This window comes from Podarcis liolepis (genome assembly GCF_965112155.1).
Source record: "Podarcis liolepis genome assembly, chromosome: 5".
Lineage (NCBI taxonomy): Eukaryota > Metazoa > Chordata > Lepidosauria > Squamata > Lacertidae > Podarcis > Podarcis liolepis.
The window spans coordinates 87,980,696-87,997,282 of record NC_139556.1 but is presented as its reverse complement, the minus strand read 5'-3'; positions in this window follow the sequence as shown (position 1 = coordinate 87,997,282).

Genomic DNA, 16,587 nt, shown 5'->3' with positions numbered 1-16,587 from the left:
CAAAAGCTGTTGTGCCAAAGAGGCGGAGGAGGTAGCTAGGCAGGGATCTGTGCCCCAGTCAATTTGTTATGTGGTTGGTGCTGGGTTGCCCCGGAGAACCAGAAAGTAAAGATGGTGGAGGAACTCAATTCATTTCTCACGTAAAAGCGAATTTTCCCAATTCACACTTTGCAAAACAAAGTGCAATCTGAAACTCAAAATTCACTCGTCACCGAATTTTGCAATGCAGTTCTTCAGCCGAGTAACGTGTACCAAAAATGCATCTAACTAGGGTAAAATGTCCGTAGAGATGTAAATATTGGTGAAATTTACACTGAAAATGCATAGCTTGGCAGGGGGAATTGCTTTGCAAAAATGTGGGATTAGGCAAAACGGCATACAAACATAATTAGGAGAAATTTGCATGAAAACGCTGGTGAATTTTCGGGACCTTTTCCTTTTGTTAAACGCAAACTGGTGTGGAAATGTGGAGAACTGAATTGAGGACTGGAAACATGAGAAACTGAAATGGACAGATTTGCCCGTCCCTTGCAGAGAGGTGGTGAGGCAGCACAGAACATGCAACAGGTGTGCTTCTGTGTGGCCATTCTCAGAAACGGGACTTTTTGCCATTACAAAGATCACCAACGTACTGCTGGTGGAAGGCATTTGGTCAGTTCAGCAGTACAGCCACTATTGACTTAGCTCATGGTTAGTTTCCTCATTTGCTAGGAATTTAAGTTTGCCATCATCACTTTAAACCGAAACAGGAAACTAACTGGCAGCAAGTACAAGTTGGCTTGGTCCCTATGACCAGATGAAGAAATCAGTAATAGAAGGACTGGCTTAAAAGTACTTCTGCCAGTCTTTCTTTATTAGTATTTCTTACCTTCTGCAAGGCAGAAGAGTATTGGTGCTTGGTAGCATATTACCCAGGATTCTGACTGGCCTCCTTTGACATTAATAGCTCCTGTTTGCTGTTTTTTTGATTTCTAAAGCAACAGAGCTCCATGGGGAAAATCTCATGTTTCCTGACAGTGATGTTGGTGTACAGACATCCCTGACCATTGGCCATGCTGGCTAGGACTGACTGGAGTTGTAGTTCAGCAATATCTGGAGCACCAAAGGTTCTCTACTTCAGTTTAGGGCAGGCACCCCCAAACTCAGCCCTCCAGGTGGTTTGGGACTACAATTCCCATCATCCCTGACCACTGGTCCTGTTAGCTAGGGATGATGGGAGTTCTGGTCCCAAAACATCTGGAAGGCCGAGTTTGGGGGTGCCTGGTTTAGGAAATCAAGGCTACCTCAGCCCTGAGCAAATGAAAGATACCTTTTCATTGGATCTGACATTTTAAAAATCTAAAATATACAAGTTTTTTTTAAAAAAAATCAAGTAATTTTAAAAGCAGAGGTCTGATCTCCTTCTGGGAGGGGGCTTCCAGAATGTTGATTTTTTTATTTTTATTTTTGCAATTGAATCAATCACATCTCAGCAAATTTAAGGTGTGCAATGAAAAGTTGATTTGCAGCTGTTATACAATAAGACCACTTCCTCCAAAGATTGAACATTTCGCAGTAAGGAAAGTGGCAGGAAAACGAGTGGGAAAGCACAGGAAACTCTTGCTTTGGTGCAATAGAGTCTAATCTTTCTTCAAACAAATCAGGGAGAATGCTCATTAAGTAGCCAACTTCATTTAATCTCTCCACAGACAAATTGGGTTGAATGCTCAATAAACAGGTTAACTGGGAGCAACCTGTATATCAGGGTCTGAAGAGGAGCAAGCTGCCACTTCATTGCACATACCAGAACTTTAGGCTTGTGCAATTCGAGTATATTAAAGTGCTCTGTTGCTCTACTGTAAAGACAGTATGACAATTAGTGGTTTGGAAAGTGGCTGGGAAATGCACTGGGAGGTGAACTGGTGACTAATGGGAAGAAGTGCAAACACTTCGCAAGCAACTGGGATACATGCAGGACGAATGCTCATTATCGTATAACCATCTTGTAAAGAAATCAGAACAGATGTTCAGTAAAGACGGGATATAATCTAACCTCTGCAAACGCTTTTTGCAAACGAATCAGGACGGATGCTCAATAAGCAGGTCATCCGGAGCAGCCTTTAATTCTACCAAAAAGGAAGGGTTTGTATATACAGTATGGCAAAATACAAAGAGGGATATGGAGGTACCACTGTGATAATTTGCATGCTCAAAATATCACTGCCATTTTCTTTAGAGCAAGATGTGGGCAACAACAGTTTTTGGAACCCAGATATCAGATTTTCAGAAAGTCAAGAAATTTTACATTTGAAAATGAAAATTAGAAAGTCCTCAAATTTTAGACGCATTGCAAAATTGTTGAGGGCGCTGTTTTCCACATCTACTACTGAAACTACTTGTTTTGCGAAATATGTTGCTCATCTGAATCACAATACTACTCTCAGAGCAACGCTCCATTAGCACCACTACTGTAAAGGTTGGCAACTCAAAACTTAAGTGCTGAAACTAGCACCTTGAAATGCAATATTACCACAGCCTGGCACTGTGGGTTAAACCACAGAGCCTAGGGCTTGCCGATCAGAAGGTCGGCGGTTCGAACCCCTGCAACGGGGTGAGCTCCTGTTGCTCGGTCCCTGCTCCTGCCAACCTAGCAGTTCGAAAGCACTTCAAAGTGCAAGTAGATAAATAGGTACCGCTCCGACAGGAAGGTAAATGATGTTTCCGTGTGCTGCTCTGGTTTGCCAGAAGCGGTTTAGTCATCTGGCCACATGACCTGGAAGTTGTATGCCGGCTCCCTCTGCCTATAGAGCAAGATGAGCGCCGCAACCCCTTTTGTCTGTCCTGAATCTTCCAATGCTTAACTCCATTGGATGATTCTGGATTTGGGAATTATGGGGGAAGACAAAAAACATCCCTCTATCCACTTTCTTCGCGCCATGTATACCTCCACCGTGTCCTCCCTTGCCATTTTTTTCCTGAACCCAAAAGCTCTGAATGTTATAACCTTTCCTCAGCAGGAAGTTGCTTGATCATTCCAGTTGCCCTTTTCAGAACCTCTTCAATATCGTTTTTTGAGGCAAGATGACCAGAAGCGTACACGGTATTCCAAGTGCAATCGCACCACAGATTTGAACAAAGGCATTATGATCCTGGCAGTTCTATTTCCAATACCTTTCCTAATGATCCATAGTGTGTCCTTCACCTGAGTCAACATCTTCCTTGAGCAACACACTTATGACACCAAGGTCACATGACCCATTCAGTCCGCATTACCATATATGTGAAGTTATTGGGGGGTTTTTTGCCCCTAGTGTGCATCACTTTGCACTTGCTTACACTGAATCACATTTGTCATTTTAATTAACACCAACTTACCCACTTTGGAGGGAACCCCTTTTTAGAGCTCCTTGCAACCTCTCTCTCACCACCCTGAACAATTTGCTATCTTCAGCAAACTTGGCAAGCTCTCTGATCGCTCCTAATTCTGGATCGTTTATGAACAAGTTAAAAAAGAACTGGTCCCAATGGCAAGCCTTGGACCAACGAATGGACAGTGAGAACTGCCCATTTGTCGGGACAGGCAACTCCCAATTAATGTGGCGGCTGCGTTCCAAGTCACCACACGTTTAAGTGAAACTGCGTATATTTGAAACACCATTTTAAAAGCTTGCAAACACCCTGTTCTGCCTCGTTCCTCCGCTTTTTGTGACTTTTTGGGTCACTTCCGGGCTCAGCGCGATGCACACTTGCACAGTCGTGCACATATCAGATGCACCTAAAACAGTTGCTGCCTGTACACTCTGCTCCCTATGCTTTTAGCAGCTACTAATCCATAAGCAGACTCTTATCCCAGGACTGTTACGCTTACTCAGGATCTTTGGTGAGGGATTTTACTGAAAGCCTTTTGAAAATCTAAGTACACAGTGTCAGCCGGATTACCCCTATCAATATGCTTGTTGACACTCCCGAACACTAAAAGGTTAGTGAGACAAGGCAGCCATAGACACTGAGGTGCTTTGTAAATAAAATAACTGTTTAAATACTATTGACCATTAAAGTATTTTTATGCGTGTTTTTACATATATCTTGGCTCTTCATTGTAGATAACTGACGTTTTTATTATTTGCAAAAAGAAGCAGCAGCATGCAGTCTGTTTGTGACCAGATGCCGTGTAAGCCGCCTCATAAAACCAACATGCTAAAATCACTATATTTCACCGTCTTGTTCCGACACCGAGCAGAGGGGAGGGTCCGACACAGGAAGGATGAAATTCTTGGGGTACCAAGGATGCAGGTGAGGAGCAGGCAAGGTTGGACTGGAGCAGCAGAACCTCTGAAGTAGAAAACTTGCTCCCGCAAGGCCTGGAGCCAAACTTATAGCCACTCCTGACCTAGCATCTTTCACAGGCTCTGCCACATCTAAGTGAAGGTATCTAAATGGCCGGGAATTTTCTGTTTCGTTGAGCCTCAGCTACACATTGTCTACCCCGATATGCTGTCAACTTTGGCAAGTAGGTCCAGAACTGATGTCTGTTTCTGGACCAGTGTGGTGCCTCTGCAGCCCAAGTTACTAGACTTCAGAGCTTCCTGGGACTTTCAGGCGTGTCTCCTCAACCAACTAGTGTCCTGCTCACTGCTCAAAGTGTGACATGCACACAAATATTCCACATATCACTTGCAGTGATGAAAGGCTCTGAGGGGGGATATATAATTTAATTTCATTTGTTATATCCCATCATTTGTCCAAGGTGTTCAAGATGGCATACGTGTGTCCCCTCACTTTATCCTTATAACAAGGTGGTGTGGGGCTTGTTGTTGTTGTTACATTGTGGTTTGATGTCTGGCAAAAGGCAATTCCCCTCAAGAAAAATCAGAGCCTCCCACAACAAATTAGATATTCATTGACCAAATAAGAAAAAGCATCCTCAGCCTTAACAGTGTTTATCTATTTAACCTGTTTGTTTTTTTCCATCTTACCAATTTAAAAATTTGTACTCCTCTTTTTCCACCTGCAAAGGAGTTGTTCAAAGCAGCTTATAAAGAGAAAAGCAACCAACCATAAAAGCCCAAATTATCAAACTGAAAACAGCAGCAGCAGCAGCAAAAAGAACAGCAGCACCAGCAATCAATAGGCTAATATTTATTCTTTTTAATGCATAAAATAAACCAGAGCTGTCGCTTGATAGTTGTTTAATCAAATGAGCCGTGATGGATCCAATCGGCTCACATGGGAACAATTTAATATAAACCAAACTGGAACAACTGCATATATAAACAATTCCAAATCCAATACAGATCCAGACTAGGATTGCAGGGTGGTGTGGTGGAGACATCTTGCCATACTGGGGAAGATTCTGACCAGGTGACAAGGGTGCCTGCTTGGTCTGAGGTCCAGGTACTAAGTGTTGATGGTTTCATGGAGATTGAGGCTAGCAATGCCTACAAGCCACAATGACTATGTTTGGCCTCCACTGCCGGAGGCAACATGCTTACGAATACCAGTTGCTGGAAACCTCAAGAGAGCAGAGTACAATTGTGCTCAGCTCCTGCTTAGGAGCTTCAAATGGCTATCTGACCAGCCACTGTGAAAACAGGGTGCTGGACTAGATAAGTCTTTGGCCTGATCCAGCAGGGCTTTTATGTTCTTAACCTGAAGGCACTTCCGCTCTCCCTTCCTAGGGTTATCGTTGGACCGGGAAGCCCTTCATATAGAGGCCTGTCCCCTGCAAAGTAGGACACATGGCCACCCAACTTTGAGGGTGCAGCACAGAATCATTGGTGCTGCCAGGTTGTGGGGTAAGGTCAATATGTGACTTGGCCAAAAGCTCTGTGTGTGTGTGATGGGGTTTGGGTTCACACCAGCCAGATCCAGTCTCCACCCCCTGCTTCACTGGACTGGGTTCACGGGGCAGCTTGAGCTGCACTGCTTTCAATGCTGTAGCTCATTTCCCTTGCTGCTCAACACTCATCCTTGGTAATGGTGGCATAGCATGGGAGGCAGAGGGGCAGTTCCCCCAGGCATAGCACCCAGTGTTGCCTCAGCACAGCTGTGTGCTTCTGCTCCATTGAAAATGGCTTCCCCATGCAAACCAGGAAGTGACCTCTCTAGGCAATGGAATGACTCTTCTTATCTCTGTGGCTGTCATCTCCTGGGTGACACAAGATGCCCTTAGGCAGTTTTCTCTCACCAACCCCCTCGGAGCAGCCCTGGGCACTGGCAATCCACCCTACGCCACTGCATGGTAAGCTTCCATGGACCATCAGGGAAGTGCTGGGTGTGAGGGGAGGATGTCCCACCAGAAGGCATCTTCCCCAAGGCCCCATCAAACCTGGCTCCAGCCCCAATTGTTGTGAATTTCGCTCTGAATTCCTTGGAGAAAACATGTAGGATTTAGAAGAAGCCAACCGTTAGTGTATACACATTTTTTAACATGCATTGCCAGGTTAATCAGGCATAGCTTTTCCATCAGTCTAAAGGCTCTTGATTTATTAACTGATTAACGAAGCAAATATTGCAGCCCTAACGTGTTATAAGATACAAACCCTTCCCAGACAGGGTGGATTTTGCTCCAGAGACAAAGGCTCTTGCAAAGAGTGCCAACATAGTGTAGTGGTTAGAGCGTTGGCATCAAGAGAACTGGGTTCAAATCCTCACTCAGCTTTCTCGGGTGGGTGAAGGGATGTTGGCCAGTCACTGTCTAATTGACCTAACCTGCCTCACAGAGTTGTTGTAAAGATAAAGCAGCAGGTAAGAGAACCGCGCATGTTGTCCCAAGCTCCCCGAAGGAAGGGCAAGCTATAACTGAATAAATGAATATGGTTACCCTTAATTTGGGGTTACAGGATCAAAGGTATAGGCACTCTCTTATCTTTTTTTGTTGTTTTCACCCTCTACGTGCTCAGAAGACACTGGCACCAGAGCCTGCAATAAACCCAGATGCCAACTTTGCTGCCACATACACCCGGACAACACCATTACTGGCCCCAACAACATCACACATACCATCTCGGGACTATTTAATTGCTCATCGTCTAATATTGTGTATGCCATCAAATGCCAACAGTGTCCTTCAGCTCTCTATATTGGACAAACAGGCCAAACCTTACGCCAAAGAATAAACGGACATAAATCAGACATCAAGAATCACAAAACAGAGAAACCAGTAGGAGAACACTTCAATCTCCCAGGACATTCTATACAAGATCTCAAAGTAGCTGTTTTACTACAAAGGAGTTTCAGAAATAGACTAGAAAGAGAAGCTGCTGAATTGCAACTCATTACCAAACTTAAAACCATGGAGAGACCTGGTCTCAACAGAGACATTGGATTCTTATCTCATTATACATGACTAAGCCATTTTTCACCTTCTCACCCCTTGCCTTTTCCTGTAAGACCTATTGCAGTCGTTAAGAGTCGTCAACAGGCTCATCTCAGCTTTCTGCCTATCTCCCATTCCCACCACCCTTCTGAGTAATACCCCTCCCCACCTTCTCACTATATAGAAGGATCTGGCAACTTCTGTTTCAGTGTATTTGAAGAAGTGTGCATGCACACGAAAGCTCATACCTAGAACTAACTCAGTTGGTCTTTAAGGTGCTACTGGAAGGAATTTTTTTATTGTGCTCAGAAGAGTTTTTGCAAAGGTGAATGGAGTTCATTAGGCCAAGCTATTGTGGACATAATTTTGTTAAGTTTAGTGTTTAAAAGTCTCCAATCCCTAGGTTTGCACAGATTCAGCAAAGCAACATGTTAACTACAGCTTTCCACCACTCCCATCTGGCAATTAAAACGCCTGGACTTTATCTCTGTCCGCTCAATGAAGTTCCCAGCTAAAATTTGTTCCTGGGATACAGATGATCTGGCCGTCGTTTTGGGTCTCTCAACGGTATACTTTGACTAACTTACTAATCACTAAGACAGTCCCAGAGACCAAGCTGCACATATTAGCTAAATGGCTAATACTTTAGCTTAACATTCAAACAATTTTCCCGGAGTAGGGTTAGCTAATAATGCATTATAATTAACAAGTTTACTAAAAAGCCTCTTGTCAGCATGGCTTTGATGGTGTTTTCCTAAAGTGCCCAAATTACAGCTCTTAGGAGGGTTTTTCCCCCCTGTTGCATCTGATGAATTGTTGACAAGTTCACACGCGCTCTGTGCTCTTCAAAATGAGCTCAGTGTCCTAATGCAGGGAATGCTGGCCATGTGACCCCATTATCATTTTCCATTAGGGGTTTTTCTGCCCCACTACATGCTGTTTTTCATTATCCCTTTCAGCCTGGAAACTGTCTTGTGACAGAATAGCTGGGGGAGAAACTGAACCAAAAATGAAGCAGAAACACTTAAGGTGATAATTTGGGGACCTCATTTTTGTGTGTGTGTGGGGGGGGAGGCATTCCCTAGTTTCCTGAGTAACCTCATGCACGTTACTAGTTACTATAGGTTGAAGGAGTTTGAACTTCTCCTACGTTCAAAAAGAAGATGGCCACCCGCATCGCCGGCAGAAATTGTTGCAGTGAAAAAATTAAATATGAAAGAAAATTGGGCTACCTATAAAATTGTATTAAAGGAAGAAAACGGAGAATTGGAATTAAAGGATTATACAGAAATTAAAGCTCATATTAGTGATTGGTTCCAATATATTCAAATTAAGTATAGATTAGCGAAAGACAAAAAGTTAGGATTTGAAAAAGAAATATCAAAATAAATACATAAATACTTGTATAAATACTTAATACAAGAAAAATGAAAAAATAAAAAGGATGAATTGGTTAAAGCATCAATGATTAAATGGGCGTAAGATATTGGGGAAAATATTATGTTTGAACAATGGGAAAAATTGTGGAAAGAAGATATGAAATTCACTATGTGTTATATATTGAAAGAAAATTACCTCAAAATACAACATAGATGGTATTTAACACCTGAAAGAATAGCAAAAATAAATAAAAATTGTAGCAATGTCTGCTGGTGATGCAACACTGGAAAAGGTACTATGATACATATATGGTGGAATTGTTCAAACATCAAACAATTTTGGGAAACAATATATAATGAAATGAAAAAAATGTTCAGATCTTCATTTAGGAAAACACCAGAAGGTTTTTTATTGGGAATAGTACCAGGAAGCCTAAAGGAAGAAGACAAGACCTTATATTTATACGCAACAGTAGCCGCAAGGCTATTGATTGCGAAAAACTGGAAAAGTGGTATTGTACCGACAAAAATAGAGCGGCTTGCCAAATTATTGGAGTACTACAATATATCCAAAACAATGGGAGAAATTGGAAGGATCTCAAAAGAGTAGATAGGGACTGGAAGGTGTTTAAAAGATACTTGCAAAATCATATTGAAAAATCAGAACTCCTATTAGAATAAACAAGTTCCGTTTCAAATACTGAAATACTAAATAAGATGGATAACAATGTGTAAAAGAAAAAGAAGTATGAAATTAGGTTAAAGGTGTGTAAAAGAAAGTAATAGAAGTGGAAAGAAATTGCAATTGAGTAGATTGGAAGTCTAACACAAAGGTGGGGTGAGGGGTGGTGGATGGTGATGGGAAAAGGAATTATCTGTGGGGTTGAGTGTAAGTATGTTTGAACACTTTTAAGGATTGTATGAAATGTGTGTTTGTATGCTTGTATATTTGTATTATATGTGCATGAATTATTTTAACAATAAAAACTTTTTAAAAATTAAAACAAAAAAAACAAAACAAAAAAGAAGATGGCCACCCAACCTCTGCTTAAAATCCTCCACGGATCCGAGACAGACCGTTCTACTGTTGAACAGTTCTTACTATCAGAAAGTTCTTCTTGGTTTTTAGTCAGAATCTCCTTTCTTGTAACTTGAATCCATTGGTTTATGTCTTATCCTCTGCAGCAGGAGAAAACAAGCTTGCTCCATCATCTTCTCCCTCATTTCAAAAAGCTCCACCATGGGCAGCAAAGCAGAGAAGGCAAAAAGTCACGGCACTTCTGAGCTCTCTTCCCTTCTCAAAAAGCCAGAGCACTCCCCCCCCCCAAGCACAACACCCTCCAAAAACCCAGTTTCCATCAGACCCAGCCATTGCGGTCAAGGATGCTGAAAACTGTAGTCCCGACAACATACGGGGGGGAAATATGGATGTAAAGCCTACATAATTATTTTCTGTAGGTGAACAACTGAACCCGTTTCAATTGGCCCCCCACAATGAATGGAGAGATAGACCAAGTTGCTTTGGAGGAACTGGAAGGCACTTCTGGCTGGCATCTGCCCCCTTAGTTACTCTGGTAAAGACATTTCAAATTGTTCCATGGCTCTCTGGATGTTTCTCCCATCTTCCTGAGCACGGAGCATGCTGACTGGGGCTTATAGGGTGTGCGGGAGGCATAGCTGTCAACTTTTCCCTTTTCTTGTGAGGAATCCTATTCGGAAGAAGGGGATTTCCCTTAAAAAAAGGAAAACGTTGACAGCTATGGCGGGAGGCGGTGGAAGACAAGAGTGCCTGGCATGCTCTGGTCCATGGGGTCATGAAGAGCCGGACATGACTCAACAAGTTCAGCAACATTTGGAGAGCCACAGGTTTGCACCCCTTGGTTTGGGTATGAATATGGCGTTTCATAATGTCTGGGTGTGGAGGGAAGGCCGTTAGTTAAAGGAGGAGTATAATAAGACTGGCTCTAAGTTACAAATAGCAAAAAAGAAGCACTTAAGTGCAAATGAGAATCTAAATCACATCATGCCCGGGACCTAAGAAGACAGATAGATGCTCATTAAAGAAAACCTGGTTTAGACAGCAGCAATGGACCATTTAAAATGCTAAAGTAAAATTGATTTCTTTATCATGCTCAGCAGATAAACTGCAGGAAGCAAAGAAAGGGCCTTCTGACTCACAATGGGGAATTTAGCCTAGCAAAACAAGCCATCCGCAGCTGTGAAGGGCTGTGAATAAGTTTGCCCACAGATGCTATTTGGATGGATTTTTTTTCTCCCCACAACAATACTCACCAATACTCCATTGTTTAGAGCTGTTTCTATACACTGCTCTGATCTGTGTTGCCCAGTGGTGATTAAACTGGCAGGGTCTTTATCACAGGATACATTAAATGGATGTGGTTGTATTGCTGCAAGCACCATGGCAGCCGATAGTGAGATTTTAACAAATAATTAGCAGGCTTCATGGCCCCACTGTGACACATTAGGAACAGAGGAAGCTGCCTTCTGCCTAGCCGGACCAGTTGCCCATCTCATTCAATGTTGTCTACACGTATTACACACCACAACAATCTCCGCAAGCAGTGTGAGGAGATTCAGGGGTTCCCGGCTTGTGTTTCTGTTTGAAGAAGAAGAAGAAGAGTTTGGATTTGATATCCCGCCTTTCACTCCCTTTAAGGAGTCTCAAAGCGGCAAACATTCTCCTTTCCCTTCCTTCCCCACAACAAACACTCTGTGAGGTGAGTGAGGCTGAGAGACTTCAGAGAAGTGTGAGTAGCCCAAGGTCACCCAGCAGCTGCATGTGGAGGAGCGGAGATACGAACCCGGTTCCCCAGATTACGAATCTACCACTCTTAACCACTACACCACGCTGGAAGATTGAGGCGCGGCGGAGGCTGGTGTCCTTAAGAAATATGGCTCATTAACACTTATTTACACCTGGAAGTGTGCAGTGGAGGGGATGTAGAACATTATACCCCAAGGGTGCCTCCCGTTACTCCTCTCATAGCTTCTGAACACTTGGGTCCAATGTAACAGTCAGTCACAGCCCCCAGTATCTTAGCACAGCCTCCTCCAGCAGGATGGATGGCGGCTAACAGATTGACGTTGAATCCTGACAAGACAGAAGTACTGTTTGGGGGGGACAGGAGACGGGCAGGTGTGGAGGACTCCCTGGTCCTGAATGGGGTAACTGTGCCCCTGAAGGACCAGGTGTGCAGCCTGGGAGTCATTTTGGACTCACAGCTGTCCATGGAGGCGCAGGTCAATTCTGTGTCCAGGGCAGCTGTCTACCAGCTCCATCTGGTACGCAGGCTGAGACCCTACCTGCCCGCAGACTGCCTCGCCAGAGTGGTGCATGCTCCAATTATCTCTTGCTTGGACTACTGCAATGCACTCTATGTGGGGCTACCTTTGAAGGTGACCTGGAAGTTACAACTAATCCAGAATGTGGCAGCTAGACTGGTGACTGGGAGCGGCCGCCGAGACCATATAACAATGGTCTTGAAAGACCTACATTGGCTCCCAGCACGTTTCTGAGCACAATTCAAAGTGTTGGTGCTGACCTTTAAAGCCCTAAATGGCCTCGGTCCAGTATACCTGGAGGAGCATCTCCACCCCCATCATTCTGCCCGGACACTGAGGTCCAGCGCGAGGGCCTTCTGGTGGTTCCCTCACTGCGAGAAGCCAAGTTACAGGGAACCAGGCAGAGGGCCTTCTCGGTAGTGGCACCCGCCTTGTGGAACGCCCTCCCACCAGATGTCAAAGAGAAAAAAAAACTACCAGACCTTTAGAACAGTGTTTCCCAACCGGTGTTCCGCGGCACACTAGTGTGCCGTGAGACACCGGCTGGTGTGCCGTGGGAGGGAGGCGGGCGAGTCGGGCGGCGAGAGGCGGCGGCGGCGAGGATCCGCGTCGAGCCGGGGGCGGCTCCACGGTGCTGGTGCCGAGCGGCGGGGCAGCGCACGCAAAAGGGAGGAGCGCGAGACAGCGGAGGAGGAGGAGGCCGGCATGTCCGGGCAGCAGCAGCAACAGCAGCAGCAGCAACTCCCGGCGACGGCTCCTCCTCCGCCCGCTATCGCCGCCACCACCACAACAGCCGCCGCCGCCTCAGCTGCCGCCGTCCCTCAATCCCTCGCTCTGCTGCCTCCTCCCACCCCGGCAAGGGGAAGGGAAAAAACTTTTACTTTTGTGCGTCCCTCCCGGCGTGACGCTGCGCGCTGACGTCACGGGGCGGGGCTTTAATGGTGGTGTGCCGCGAGATTTTTTCCCAGTAAACAGGTGTGCCGTTGCCCAAAAACGTTTGGGAAACACTGCTTTAGAAGACATCTGAAGGCAGGCCTGTTTTGGGAAGCTTTTAACGTTTAATAGGTTATTGTATTTTAATATTCTGTTGGAAGCTGCCCAGAGTGACTGGGGAAACCCAGCCAGATGGGTGGGGCATAAATAATAAATTATAATTATTATTATTACTATTATTATTATTTTGGAGGAATGGGCTTTGTTCTCCTTCTACTTCCCAGCTGCCTGAAAAACAAGACCTTTTCCTGTCACCTTACACCCCTCCCTGACACATTGGCAACCCGTTTTGCACAGACCTGAGGACCTTCTCTAATGTGTAAATGCCCAGCCGTTGTTTTATAATGGACTGCATTAAACCAGACCAGCCAGGCTGGTTTGCATATGCCAGCCCAGGGATTCTCTGTCTGGCACCGTTCTGTAGCTTGCATTTCCCCTTCCTATCTCCAATATTAGCTAGATCCTGACATTCATTAATTTCTTGGGTTTAGGAGGGGTCCCCCCTGCCAACTTTTAACAATGAGAAGCTGTCTTCTGCCTAGTCAGACCATTTGTCCATCTAGTTCAGTGTTGTCTACACTGACTGGTAGCAATCTCCCAGTGCTTCGGACAGTCTTTCCCATCTCTACCTGGAGATGGTGCTGATTGGACCTGGGACCTTCCACATAGAAAGCAGATGCTGTACCACTAAGCTGTAGTCCTTCCTCAGATTAATACATGGGATTGCTCCTGGATTCAACATTGTCATGGAAGGCTCAGGCAGTCTCAGAGGCTAAGAGTGCCCTTTTTCCAGCTCTAGCTGGTTCACCAGCTACGACGGTCTCTTTCTGACAGAGACAACTTGGCTGCTGTGCTCCATATTTCCAACTTCCAGATTGGATTACTGCAATGTGCTCTTTGTGGGGCTGCCCTCGAAAATGACTTGGAAATGGCAGCAGCCAGAGTACTGGCTGGGGTTCCCTCCAGATCTCATATAACCCATTTTAAAACAGCTGCACTGGTTGCTAATTAGTTTCTGGGTCTAATTTAAGGTACACACCTTAGTCTTTAAAGTCCTAAATAACCCACTGTCTCCTTCTTTATAGGCCCTCCCAGATATTAAGACTAGTGAAAGGGGCTACATAGAAAAAGCAAGTACTCAGTTCTCAAAATATTCAGATTCTAGAATAAAAAGTCATTTTTATGCAGCCTTGGTTAGATTTTGTTTTGCTTTTTCCCAGGGTGTTGAACTGCTGAACTAGTAGCAGAAAACCCAAGATTCCAACCATTAATTTCTGCATTTTGAAGTGGAATAGACATTTTTCACTTCACTGTCCCTTTGAGGCTTTCGTGAAGTTTGAATGGCTTGTTTTGTAATCTAATTAAGCATCTGCCCAAACTACTTGCTTACATCCAGCACTGCTGAACATTAGTTGGCTGAAATAAAAGGTTATTGCCTCCATTACTTTGCATTTTCAGTTCTAAACGACCTTCTCTGTTGTTTCAAAATCACCAGCACCATCTGCTGAAGGAAATCGTGAAATACACGCCCCACAAGATTGTAATTCTGGCAACTGCAAACCAGTTCCTCTGAGGGGTTTAATTCAGTTTCCAGCAGGTTTTGAGCAAACTATGAAGTTGGGAAACCTTTTTTTTTTTTTTTTTGGTGTTTCCCCCCCTCTAATCACTAATGAATTTCCCCTTTGAAAAGAATTAAGGTTCTTTTTAGAGGACTCATAAATGTGACATGCATGTAATAGGAAAAGCTCTCAGGTAATGTTCCTCAATGGAAAGCTTCAATACTTTCAGAAATACAGTACCCCTAGAGTTGTTAGGGTCCCAGCACAGCTGTGCAAATCCGCCTGCAGTCCTAAACAGATTGAGACTGCATATACAGTGGTACCTCGTGTTACATACGCTTCAGGTTACAGACTCCGCTAACCCAGAAATAGTACCTCGGGTTAAGAACTTTGCTTCAGGATGAGAACAGAAATTGTGCTCTGGCGGCGGAAGGCCCCATTAGCTAAAGTGGTACTTCAGGTTAAGAACAGTTTCAGGTTAAGAATGGACCTCCGGAACGAATTAAGTACTTAACCCGAGTTACCACTGTACACCACACACTTACAAGCACATTTGAAGCAAAAAAAATCCTGGAAACTGTATTTTACCTATAATAGAGCTTGACAAATTGCACTTCCCAGGATTCTCTCTCTGGGGGGTGGGGGGATTCCTGCTTTTAATATATGGTGTGTATGCAGCCCTACAATCATAGGAAGGAACTTGGAAATCATCTATTCTATGGACTAGCTCATGTCAGGATCTGTAATGCAGGATGCAACTATAGCAGCCTTCCCCAGCCTGGTGTTCCTTCTGAAATGATGAAGCTGAGCTCCAAGACATCTTAGAGGTCACAAGGTTGGGGAAGAGTGCCTTAAGGAGTTGGGAGTCCTCTGCACACATATCCTAGCCTTATTTAAGGCTTAAAATGTGGCTTGGAAGTTAGGGCTGGGGAACCTGTGGCTCTCCAGATGTTTTGCACCACAATTCCCACCAGCCAATGGTCAAGGAAACTTATAGTTCAGTAACTATTTATTTGTCATGAACTTATAAACTGTACTGTCATAAAACTATAAGCAAGGATATATCAACAAGAATAAAATCAACAAAAGATCCATCAAATGTACAGTGAGTCAGACTCTTGCGTTACCCAAGGGGCTCACTGTCCACATTATCTTCTTCTTCACCACTCATTGTCTGCCACCCCCCTGAGGAGAAAAGACAATCAACATTCCCAGTGGGCTTCACTGACCTAAATTCCCCTTTTAAGTTTCAACTCAGTGGAGCCTGGTGCAGCCCAGCACTTGACTCACACCCCCTTGGTTTTTTAAATGGAGACCTTCCTAATCTAACTGATTGCAGGAGTAATTGGGGGAGCCAACAAGGGGTATAAGACAGACTTCTGAGGGAGCCTGTTGTGCGAGGTAAACACTTAAGCAGACAGGCAAGCTAAGCACCTGTGCAAATTAAGTAACCACTATATTTCTTTTGAGTACTGAGATACAGAGATGTTAAGTTTTATCTGTTTAAAGCACGTTTAGCCTGCTCTTTAGTCGACTCACACTCCAAGCATGGCTTACAAAAATAAATAGTAAGGGAGTCCCTGCCCTAAAGGTTTTATGAAAGGCATGACACACAAGGAAAATAGGATAGGGGGGGGGAAGGAGCAAGCTTAGGCACCAGTTCTTATAAGTGATTAACTTGTGGATATGTTCTGTAACGCTTTTAGCCTAATTTTATAGAGTTAATTGAAAAAGAAACACCAGCCCACTTTCTGCCGACGGTTTACAATGGAGTTGGTCCTTGTCCTAGTGGAATCCGTTCAAGCAGAGGCGGCCTCTGGCCAGGCACCCACAAAGTTTATGGGCACTGCTATTCAAATGGTGCCTTGTGATCGATTATGCAATATTTTATGCAAGTTGGCACTCTACCTCTGACCCAAGAGTTGGCGCGTGCGTGGATAACTATTATTAAATTTCTCTGCCGCTCTTCATCCGAGGATCACAGAGCAGTTTAGAATATAAAAACACAAAAATATATAACATAGTAACAAAATTACATAACATAGTGGGGTGTTTT